Raw genomic sequence first — 12,435 nt, 5'->3', positions numbered from 1 at the left:
GGAGCATGTGGCCTGTGAATTGTTTTCAATCACATCTTCAATGCAGCCCTCAGTCTCCACAGAAGGCCCCGAATTGTCATCAGCTGCCCATCCACCTTCAAAACTCTGCAGAAAAAGTAAGAGAGAAAAAAAAATTACCCCCTTCAAAATACATGAATGGGATGCTCTAAAGTAATCTGAAAAAGGATGTTAAACATATTGCCTATGCTTTCATATAAAAATGGAGTGGTGTCAGCATGCCTGTTAATCAAGTTTTGGGTCTGGTAAATATGGATCTCTGTGGTCGAATAAGTGATGTCTCAGTTGGTGGGGCAAAATACATGTTTGTGCTTGTTGTTGATTATTCCAGGAAGCCATTTTGCTATTTTTTTAAATCCAAAAGTGAAACATTAAATAGATTCAATGAATTTAAAGCTTGGGCTGATAACAAGACTGATAAAAGGATTAAGGTTGTAAGATCTGACAATGGTCTTGATTTACCTAATCAAAAGTTAGATTATTTTTTAAGGGTAATTGGAATAGAGCATTATACTAGCACCCAATACACCCCTGAACAGAATGGTGTGGCAGAACATGCTAATCGCACAATATGTGTAATGACTAGATGCATGTTGTTTGATTCAGGCTTACCAAAGGGTTATGGGTGGAGACCAGTAACACTGCAGTCTACATTAAAAACTATGTACCACATACAGCTATTCAAGGTAAGACTCCACAAGAGTTGTGGGGAGGTTGTTGTGGTTCAAATGGGTTTAATGAGATTAGAATGGAAGGAACAATGACAGAAAGTCAAGATCGTGTTTTGGATGTGGAAGTAGACTCCAATAACGATGTCCTTGATATTGAACATTGTGGCGAATCTATTGAAGTCAGGGAATCCAGTATTGAGAGAGAGAGAAAATACCCTTTAAGAAATAGGACCCCTAAACTTTACCCTGACTTTGTACCTTCATTTTTAGTTTCGAGTCGTTCTGAAAGTGGCAAGGATCCTATTTCAGTTGATGAGGCCTTGGCTGGCCCCGAAAGGTCAAATAGGAAGAGGGCAATGGATCAGGAAATGCAGTCCTTTAAGTGTAACAAACTGTGGGACCTGGTCACCTTGCCATATGGAGCTAAAGCTAAAGCTTGTTGAAACTTATGTCATATTATGGCTTTATCACAAAATCCTTGGAGCCAGGAGAAAGCCTTCAAATCGTCCAATTCACAGAAAATTCTCCTTAACCCTGGAATACCATGTTCATGTGAAGTATCCTAACATCCTTCTTTTCAAGTCACGAGCTTGTAATTTAAATAGAGATTTAGGGTAACAATTATCAACGCTTGATGAACATAAAAACTAAATTTTGTAATGCTGATTTGCTCCTGCAAAAATAATTTTCAGAGAAGTTGCGTTTATAAGAATAAAATCACTAACTAATAATTTTACACATTGGTGTCTCAGAAACTGAATTGGAATGTGTTTATTTTGTTGATGACCTCTTTATATATCTAAAAATGTTCTATTGATTAAACTATGGGGTCCAATATGAAGATGTTTAGCTTCTAAGTATAATAGGAACTGATCACTACAGGCTTACTCGATGTGGCGTGTGATATTTCTGACAGAACATAAGCAGATTTGTGAAGTTCGGATTTGCTTACATGGAAATAGATAAGCATGGCTATGCTTTTTCAGTTGTATTGTCCAATTAGTTAAGTTGCCCAACTGAAGGATATACAATTTAGAGAGACTACCCATAAGAACCCATATATTTACACTTTCACAACAGAAGATCATTCACCTCTGTTTTTAATGTTGAAGAGCAAATAACTTACCAAGATATAGGCATTGGGTAGTTCGCAGTCTGTCAAAGGAATGTATGTTTTAGTAATTAGAGCACAGCCTGCCAGCTGCAAAGATCTCTTACTTCAAAACCACCAAATTCTCTATTTTCAACAATGGTGTCTTTGAATAGGATCATTGATGTGGAATAAGCTTTCCTTTCATTAAATTAACTCTTGCATATGGTAAGGGAGGAACTAAAAATTAAGGTCGTTTAGTTTGTTAGTTTCTTGATTATATGTTGTAAAATTATAATAACAAGTTTTATATTTGCTTCACTTTTAATGATCTATACTGGAATAGTTTGGTAAAACTACTTTCGTCAGACCAATTATTACAATTTTTTGTTTACATGTAAAATACCTTAATAAATAAAGACTTTGATAGATTTTATGCAGCATCTAAAATATTACCTACTAATTAAGAGTACTACTTTTCTAGGTCAGTTCACCTTATGTTCTTAACTCTATTTATTTTATTTACCAATGACCAAATTAATACAATTTGAAAGCAAAAAAAAAATCATCTTTGCCTAAACTATTTTTACAAACCTGATATTCTTAAAATGACCATTATACTATTATTATACTTAAAACTGACATTGCGTGAAAATGGCACTTTCATTTTTATTTTATTGCACTTTCAATAACAGTTTATCGCATTTTGTAGCATCTATTTTTTATTTTCATAATGAGGTAGTTGACGATAAAATGTAGTGAAACACAGTTATATGACAAAATACAGAATATTTTAAATAATTATGTAGTAAAAAATTAATAAATTAAGGATCAAGACATATAGTGGCGGAGGTATTGCTTGCCAGTGCCCACTTGTAGTTCGCGGCCATCTAGAGTCCCAGCCAACTAGCAGCTGGAAAGTGGCTCACATGTTTTAAGTGGTGAGTGTCGGCAGAGCATTCAAACTGCGCTTGGCCCATAAAGTATGAATTTTGACATCTAAAAAGCAAATTTGCGTAAAATATCATGAATTTCCAGTCACCGTATCTATCTTGCATTTATTTGTGCACATCGCATCCATTTTGCTTTTGCGATATTCACGTGTCTCAAGTGATGGTTACAGTAAAGAAATATAAAAAAACTCAAATTTTGAAAAATAATTGTACTGACACACTTTTCAACGCAAAAGAAATTGATTTTAAACAACAATGACTCCTTCCATGAACAATGAAACTACCAAAAAACATAATGATTTGGATAGAGACCATAAACCAGTTCTTAGTTTCGTACACAGATCTACGTACTCATTAGAGCCTTTAATTCATTCAAAAAATCGTTACTAATGTATCCTTATATGAATACAACGTTACGTTTACTTAGGTTTCTCTAATGAAATAATAAGCAAGTAAGAGTTCCTTTACATTACTCAAATACACTTTGCTCAATGGAAGTTATATCACTTCTTGTAACTGTATAGAACTGAAGTTAATCATTGAAATCTGTTGAGATAAATAGGAGATAACTATGCAGATTACAATTTTGAGGAAAGAAGATTTGTAAAATTTATGTTATGTTAATGTCTAGCATGACTGTTTAATGAAAGTATAGATAATTGATTTCAAATTAAAAATGGGATCCTCTGAGGCAACCTGATATCACCGTGAAGTATCTCTTACAGTCTCATGGTGACTTTGTGCAAGTGCTGTCAAGAAAGAAGATGACACCTTTTTTATTTGTAAGTAGACAATTAGATATGAATACTGTTGAAGGGTTTTGTCCATATACGCCCGGGTTTGAGGGAAAAAAGCTTTTAACATTTAAAAATACAATCACATTGAATTTAATTAAATCATTTGGCTCGTAGTTTCAATGCCAGTTTGGCCGAGTGGTAGCGTACCGCACTTTCATTTTGAAAGACCAGGGTTCCAGACTCGGAGAGAGTAAATTATTTCCAGTCTGCCAACGCCATTTTTTGTCATCTATTCCATCTTATTCTGATTTGTTGCTTTCAGACGTTTTACATTTTTTTACTTGACTGCTTCTTGAGAATAAGCCCTATATTGACACTGATATCGCCAAGATTCATCCAAACAGGAGTGGTAAAACTGTGGTACTGGCATCAAAATGAAGGGAACTTATTTTCAGAGCAAAAGATTTTAAATGTACTGTCTCTGAAGAGTTACCCAGGTTCCATGTGGGAGAAAGACATACAATCAGGGAGAACGAAAACTGACAAGCTAGAAATGATCGACAGATGGGTATACGATCGCTTTGTGGAAGCCAGGAGGGCAAGTCGGTAACTTGGGGCGCCTCGTTTGGGAGAGAGAGTTGTCGCCCAAAATTGTCTCCCCACCCAAGTCCGTAACTCGGTAGAGAGAACTGTTTCTCCCGTTCGGATGGGAGAAAACTCTCTCCGATGGGTAGTATGAAAAATTTCTAAGGCGAATCTGATATTGGAGCTTGATTTATCGAAAAATTAACCGTGTGCAATTTAAAAATGTTTTTTATTTTATGTCAAACTCATCCATGCAAATATTTTCTAAATTAAATGCATAATAACCTCATTATGACTTACTAAAGTCGGGACTACTTTTTTGACCGCGCGCAGTGATTCCTCGCTTGCAAGCGGCTGCTAGGCTAAATCCAAGTGCCGGTATATTTTGCTTGTCACCATGTTAATTCTTCATTTCGTATCAATTACAACCTCACCAAAGTTGAAAATTAAGAGTATATTTCTAATGTGAATACAGCTTTTGCTCGATGCTTGCAGATTTGTGCAAACATCTTTTGTGCCAAAATTGTGTTATTGTCAATGTGACAACTCCCGTAAATCTTCTGCTGATAATCACAGTGCCAGTGGTTGCAATGTACAAAAATATCGGCTAAGAGTTGTAATTATCAGTGCTCCATCGTGATTGAATTGTAAGCAGTGTTATTACCATATCGATTAATGTCTGACAGCAATGTAAACATTGTCAGTGGCGTGTTCACCTCCGTTGTTCATCGTATAGGTACATTGACATTTCACGATCAAGCTATCAAGATCAAAGCTGTGTGTGAAGTTTCTTTTTCTAGTATATTAACGAATAATAGTCAGAAAAGTCACCTGTGCCTCTTTCGTGGGCTAATTTCTGGCTTTAAATCAGTGAATTAATAGTTGTTTTTATCATAACGAGCTTAGTGATTGTAAGTTGTTCGTGATGAATAAAAGAGTGGAAGTGATTTCCAGTTTTTTTATATTTTATTTGCCTATGTCTCACTTTATATTTACGGTGTGTGCTAGTACTTAGTTTGTGGATATTCATTTATTATTGAAGTACATTTATAGCTTCTGTATGTGTTGACAGCGGAACCGATTCGCGATCTCATGTTGTGTGCACACGGTTATGCTGAGCACTCGTATTCGTGAAACCAATGAAATGGTGAAACTCTATTACATTGTCGTGGAATAAGTTCTTTTAACAATAAGGGCATGTCTTGTGTTTCATTAACTATCTGTTGCTTTTCATAGGTAACTGTTTAGAAGTTATTTTCCATTATTTAAAGTGCTTTTCTTGCGCTCTCTGAATTAGCATTAGCTTTCTAAACCCCGCTACTTACACGAAAAGAATTCAGAGCTACAGATAATTGTTATTTCATAGGATTGCGGTGTTTTTGTCTGCTATTGAGGGTGATGGATTTTCAGCAGGAAGAGAATCGGACCATCGAAGGACGGATAGGACAACCTTCTCCGCTAATGCGGCCGGAAATCTTCCTCCCTCGCCTCAAACGGTTTATTAATATCCCGCAACAATTTCTCACTGGTGTTAATTGCCCCACTTCTCTTAAATGCACCTCATATACGAGCAATAATATTCTATGGTTTGAAAGAAAACGCGCCATATTGAGAAAATACAACAAAACACTGTCGAGATACGCACTTTCTCCATGGGAGAAAGAGATACGTCGGGCTCTTGAGGGGGACGTAACTGAAGCGCCCGTCTGGGGCGCCAAAGGCGCTTGAGGGGGCTTACGGACTTGGGTGGAGAGACTAGTACTCTCCCAGGCGACAAATAGTCTCCTTTCTCCGGCGGGGCGCCCTAGAGACTTGGGGCGGGCGACAACTCTCGCGCAGGCGCTTCACGAATCTCCTTTCTCCCGTTTTCGGGAGAGAACAGAGTTACAGACTTGCCCTCCAGGAACAGGAACGAACAGGTGTTGATGTGGACTTTACAAGAATAGGCTATTTCAGGGTGATTTCATCACATATCTCCAGGATTAGAGTTCTGAGCCAGTGCTTAATGGGTTGCATCTTTCAAGAAGAGACACCGAAACGTGCAACACAAAAATACATGCCAACGAGCGAGCGTCTGCTGAAGAAATATTACACAGAGCAAAGTAACACACTCATACACAACAGAGAATGATATTATGGCCTAAGAAAAACTGCTTTCTAAAGTTTTTATTGTGTGTGTCATAACCTGGTGGTGATTTTGAAAAGACAGCCATTAAAATTATAATGCCAGCTATCCCAAAAATATACAAGGAAAGAAGACCTTCCCATTCAAGTAGTTCATTCCAATTTCTACCCCAACAATTTTTCCATGCACTTCAAATTCATTAAACAAAATAGATCTGCAAAATGAAATACATCCCATTCCCTATGCCATGAAGCTATTTACAAAAAAAACTTATGTCTACAAATAATAAGAATATTAAAAAAAGTTAACCGAAAAAATACATGATGAATCAAAATCATCACCTCATATTTTTAAGGCCTGTTTACACCACACAATATCATACGTAAGTTAATGTGTGAATGCATGAATAATGAATGCAAGGACCAAATCAGACAGGTTCTATTTTCTATTCATGCACTCACACAAGTTGGGTGTGTTACCCAATACATCCTTGTGTACATTTCTGGATTCATTTATTTAGACAATAACTAGCACAGGTAAATTCATGGAGTAAACAGACATTTACGCAAGAACCGTAATGCAACAACCCCTACCGATTTAAAGAGCAATACAGTGTTCAATATCCCCAGCCACAATTATGACGATTCTTACATGGGAAAAACATCTAATTACATAAAAAATAGTATTTTACAATTAAAAACATCTCTTAAAATTAGGATACCTATAAAAATGTACCCATTCTCACAGTGTAATAACTAAAATTCAAACTTTCAATAAATAAAAATCGCACTCTCGATAAATAAAAAACACACTTTTGTGTACATGATGTTTGATAGTACCAAAATCATGCACACAAAATATTATTATTGAAGAATCGTTTCATTAACGGTTTATATAAGCAAAGACATAAAACATTTGATAAACAGCTGACAAAGATAATTTTATCAGATAATATTGTTATCAAATCAATCAGATATGTTACAAGTTAAAAAAATGCATCAGGCTTAATATTGTAACATTGCAACGAACCAATAGACTAAATAGCCAGGTATGTACAATAAATTTTCTTAACCTGTTCTCAACATTTTCGATCGATTTGTTGAAATATTTCATTGGATATATCTTCGTGTATTACAACTTAAAAATGATAAATAAACTTCTTAAAGTCCGCTAGTACGATTCTATTAATTATCGTAACTGTAAGTGTTGGAATTTAAAACCAAACAGGAGGTAAAAAGCAAAAGAAATACATCGAAAACATATTCTATAAAAATGTTCATATTCATTGATATCTTTTTTGAGTTGGTCATTCACATTCACAATACAAAAAGAAAAAACGACTTCACTCGTCACCATTGAGAAACCAACTGCGAGATAACTAATACCTCGTCAGGATTAACTAATTCGGAAACACTATGTGGGACATTGGACTCTTTTCACTGCTCAGTTGATCATGCACAAGGGCCTTTAGCACCATCTACTGTTGTTCATTAATAAATTTAATACCCCATTAACTTTTGATGCCTAATCAAAGCGATTTTTAACAAACGTTGCACGTACCAGTTTGTTACAGTCATAAAGCATTATACTTTGCCCGTCGTAACAAGTGATTTATCAAATACACAATGAAGTTACTTTTTCAAGTTACTGTTATAACCAGTTCTACCAACAAATACAAGCATCTTGCTATATTTCTCATTCCCGTTGATATAAACTTTAAACTACTAATACCGGGCAGCACGGTACATAATCACGAACAAGTTAATATCAGTTTGCGAGAATGATTTAACATCATGTGGATTTTACACGAGGCTTCCAATGAAAAAAAAATAAGAAGCACTCACCCTGAAGTTATTTCTGGACGAAAATTTTCTCAGTTCTGCGTCCGATTCATGACACATATTCCTGAAATCGTAGAATTTGATGAGCTTTTTTAAGCACGGTGGACATAAAGTTGCAGGCAGGCCATCTCCCACAGCAACCTAAGAAAGGAATGAAAACATTACCAAGAGATTTCAGACGTACCGTGGAAAATATGTTCATGGAACGGTATAAAATACGAGGTAAGGAAATCGATAACATGCAACCCGCCACTTACTTTTAAGTCGACTAAATCATACAACGCATCCTCTACAGTTATCTGCCTGTCTACAATTGAAGTGAATATGTTATAATAATAATCATTTTTCTTCATGCAAAGTCTGCACGGGGTGCCCTCGGAATTTCTGTACAGAGACTCTGAGTAATTCCCAGTGGTAGCACTCATGGTTTCACAGCAATAACTAATTCAGTCTCTAAACCAATTCACTCCTCAAGCAAAGCATCCACACAGCACTCAGTGATTACTAAATTCCTAATAAATTACGATCATTTCCATTACGTACACCAATGCAAAAACATTGGGATTATTAAGAAAAAGGGCGCGTTCAGCTCACATTTAAATATGATCTCAAAAAGAAATCACACCGCTGCAGAGTAATCAGCAAATATTTCAACGAATTCCATATTTATTGACGCACTACATTATATTAGACCAAATAAGCAAGATTTAGGTCAGATACCGAACTTAAGTTGCATATTTTAGCGCTAGAGAATAACGTACGCAGTAGGCCTACAATCGATAGATGAGGTATTTGCAACGATGAGTGATAAATTATTGAGCTTTATAGCATTGTTTTAGACATGAATGTTTTAGTTATTTTTATAATACAACTTTCAAGATATTTTGTACCCTTTATCATATGTAAAGACCGCAAATGAACTGTGATCGTGTGGAAGCTGAAGTCGGCCTTAAATTAAGTTTCTAGCCTAAGCATTGAATAATAATGAAATATTAACTATAATACTACCATTGATTGAAAGAAAATTGACGAATATAAATTAAATGTCCTATTATTTTTTCAAATGGAAAGAAAATTGTCTTGAAACTCGGATGTTAGGCCTGTTCTATAGGTGTGCTATTTGCGGATAAAATAGCAACTAGGTATCATCGATTCTATGTTGAGGATTGATTGCATGTCCTTGTATTAACAAATAAACGTTGCGGATCGATCTTTGTCGTGCATGTCGGGTTCGTAAGATTTATAATCATGTCAGAAATTGTTGAAAATATTCTCAGCCCATGCTATTGAGTGGTGAAATGTCTCTCAGGCGACTGTTGTTTGTTGTTGGCGTCGTTGGTCCTTTCGTTGAGCATAATAATCATAGGCATTTTCAATTTCAAACATCAACGTAGTGAATGTAGTTCCCTTGTGAGATTTTGAGATTTTTGTCAGTGAGTAGATGATGTCTTTGACGATATAACTGATTTAAACAGTGAATGAGATTTTGAAGTGAAAACATGAGTCGCACCAGCGGGATTTTCACGGAATCTTCAGGAAGGAATTGCAGACTTTGTATGAAAAATCATGAATATTATTATAACATATTCACTTCGAATGTGGCATGCAATATAGCTGTAAAGGATGCTATACATGATTTAGTCGGCTTACGTGTGAGTGGCATATCAAATGCAATCGATCTTCTTTGGTGCTTACTTCATTTTGCTTTTTCCAAGGTAATTACGACTTGTTGTCGTATAATTTGTTTATTAATGTCTCAGATTGCCGTGGGAGATGGCCTGCCTACTACCATGTGTCCTCTGTGTTTGAAGAAACTTACGGAATTCAGCGTCTTCAAAAAGATTTGTTTAGAATCAGACGCAGTTCTTAGAAAAAGTTTGCAGAGTAATTGTTGTAGGGTGAGTACTTATCTTTTTTTCTTCTTTGATGGCTGGCGTAGTATAGGTATGGCAGAGTTAGAGGTGACACTCTTCGGTATTTGTCGACTACAGTAGGAATGTAGAAAGATAAATTTTGCGGATTGAAATAGTTATGGTATGAAGTTTTGAGGATAAAATATATTGTAATCGATTAACTTCTTGGTGGCACAATTGGAGAAATATAATGTTGTAGAACTATTGGTGGCCATTTAATCGAACACTAACTAAAAAGGTACTTCGATTAACGGTCAAAAGATAATTTAGCATACATTTTGTTAATCTACAATAGAAGAGCACATGAAAGGCCCTCGTCCATGGTACACGGAAAAGTGTAATAAGTCCAACATCCCATAAACGGTTTCTCCCTATATGTGAGCCCTTGGCAAGATGCTATTTATGTTGCAGTTGGTTTTTCAGTGTCAAAGATTGAAGATATGTCGTCTTCTGGCAAAACTTAGTGTTTACTATACAATAATATTCGGGAAGAATGGGATTTGAATTTACCATTTATCAACGTAGAAAGGCAATCCACACACTTGGCTCTGGGTCATTCCATTCCAAATCTACCAGGCCATGACACCCACCGATTCGGATTTTCTTGAAACTTGCCATGGCCATACATTCTGGTTGATATAATTAGAAATTGTGTACAATTTTAGCCTCCAGTTGTCTATTGTTGATGAAATATTCGCTGCATGAATGACCTCATGTTGTGAATATTTAACGATTATCGTGGGATCAATATGGAACACTTAGCTTTAGAAAAAATAATCATGGCTTTTCATCTCACAGGAATGGAGTTATGGATGAAAATAAAAATCACCAAGTGTTGCACGTTGCGGCACTCAAGGGGTCACTCCCAAATTCGGATTGCCCATATTTCATTAATATTTGAAAATTGAAGGCAAATATTGTACACAATTTCTAATTATACCAGGATGTATGACCATGGAAAATATCTGGAAAATCTGAGTCATTGGGTGTCATTTGGTCAAAATATTGGTTGATTTGACATGGAATGTCTCCTCTACCATACTCCTTGTTTTAAGAACAAAGAATTCCCTGACCTATGCTGCTAAATAATAAAATATGAGAGAACTTGAAAATAGTTTGTTGATCGGTTGCTAAATACAGTCCTGAGTGAATGCAAACATTTAATATTTCTTTTTGCTGACTTCTCCTTTAGGTTTAACTATGATCTTATGAGGCTAAGGTTATGTTCAACTAAAAACATATTAGCAAAATTTGATAAATTGGTTGTTTATTTTCAAGTCATTTTGCATGAATAGATGGTGGGTACAATGAAGGGGTAGCGATTTACTACACTGAATAATACTTTCATCCGGTAAGTGACGAACTTGTGTCGTTTCTATTATGAAGCAATTACGTATTCTCACTTCATAGTACAGACTCAAATGACTGAATCATTGTTGGTTGAGATTGCTTGATCATATATTGCGGCAAATGCGGAACGCTGCTTTGGGAGTTCCTGGAATATTCCTAATTTTCTCTATTGCCTGATGTGGCAGATATTGCGCCACAAAGGCAAGATTTGGCAAAGTATTAGAAATTTATTTTAGTGCACAAAAATTATCCATGAAAATATTTTCATCAACAATGTGAAATCAGAAAGAAATCAGGAATTTTGATGTGATTTATCTTTTCTATAGCTGATTAGTTAATTTGTAAATACTATTTTCCAATATTTGAATATAATTTTAATATTCACATCAATTTTGATTGATTACATCACAAAATATATGGCTAAATATATAGATAAGATTCATTCCTGCTCATGCCTTTTATGAAATTATTTGTTTCTTTAAATAATTTAGTAGATGAACACTATTCTGTTTTAAAAGTGCATCATAATTTGTGAAAGTATTCTATTAATATTATTGTTAACAAGTTTATTTTATATATTATGTTAAATTATATTGTGGTTTAAGTTTAAATATGACCTTAGTATTAATAAGTTACCTGTACCTTAGTTGTTACCATTGTGGGGAAATACATTTTTTTAGGTACTGAGATGCTTATCCTACATAACAGCCTTAAAAATCTTGGCTAAGGATATGGTGTGCAGAGGGTTACCCAGGAATTACACCGGGCCAGATTCTTCAACTCAATTTTCTATGAACCAGTTGCCCAGGTGCCCTGATGATGATGGACAACTTGTTCATTCTAACTTTGGCTGATTGTTAGATGGAGTTGGATAACCTGACCCAGTGGAATTCCCGAGTAACCTTACACAATACTATAGAATGGGAAAACCTGTGATAATTCTTTATATGCTATGCATGCCTGGCAAGTTTATTGCATTCTTAATTTCTTTGGGGCTACCGATTTGAAGGAGGTGTACAGAACGGAACAAATTATAATCAGATGGTACAATGTCTGGGGAATTTGGCAGGTGTGTTCAGCCTTTGTTTTAGTGTTTCCAAATAGGTTTTAATGTTTAATGTTTTAGGTTTTCTTACATTAGGTCAAGCATTT

At 35.4% G+C, this 12,435-nt stretch overlaps 1 long non-coding RNA gene across 1 annotated transcript; it reads right to left on the bottom strand.

Annotated features, from left to right (window-relative positions):
- Positions 1–6: 6 nt before the first annotated feature.
- On the bottom strand, positions 7–8,315 carry LOC124172349. Its single transcript, XR_006868132.1, has 3 exons — positions 8,278–8,315; positions 8,024–8,161; positions 7–105 (listed from the first exon to the last, which is right to left on the bottom strand). It is a non-coding gene; the product is annotated as an uncharacterized LOC124172349 (long non-coding RNA).
- Between the last annotated feature and the right edge of the window lie 4,120 nt (positions 8,316–12,435).

Source organism: Ischnura elegans (assembly GCF_921293095.1).
Source record: "Ischnura elegans chromosome 13 unlocalized genomic scaffold, ioIscEleg1.1 SUPER_13_unloc_1, whole genome shotgun sequence".
Taxonomy (NCBI): Eukaryota; Metazoa; Arthropoda; class Insecta; order Odonata; family Coenagrionidae; genus Ischnura; species Ischnura elegans.
The sequence above is the reverse complement of the archived record's forward strand: the minus strand, read 5'-3'. Positions and strand labels throughout refer to the sequence as shown.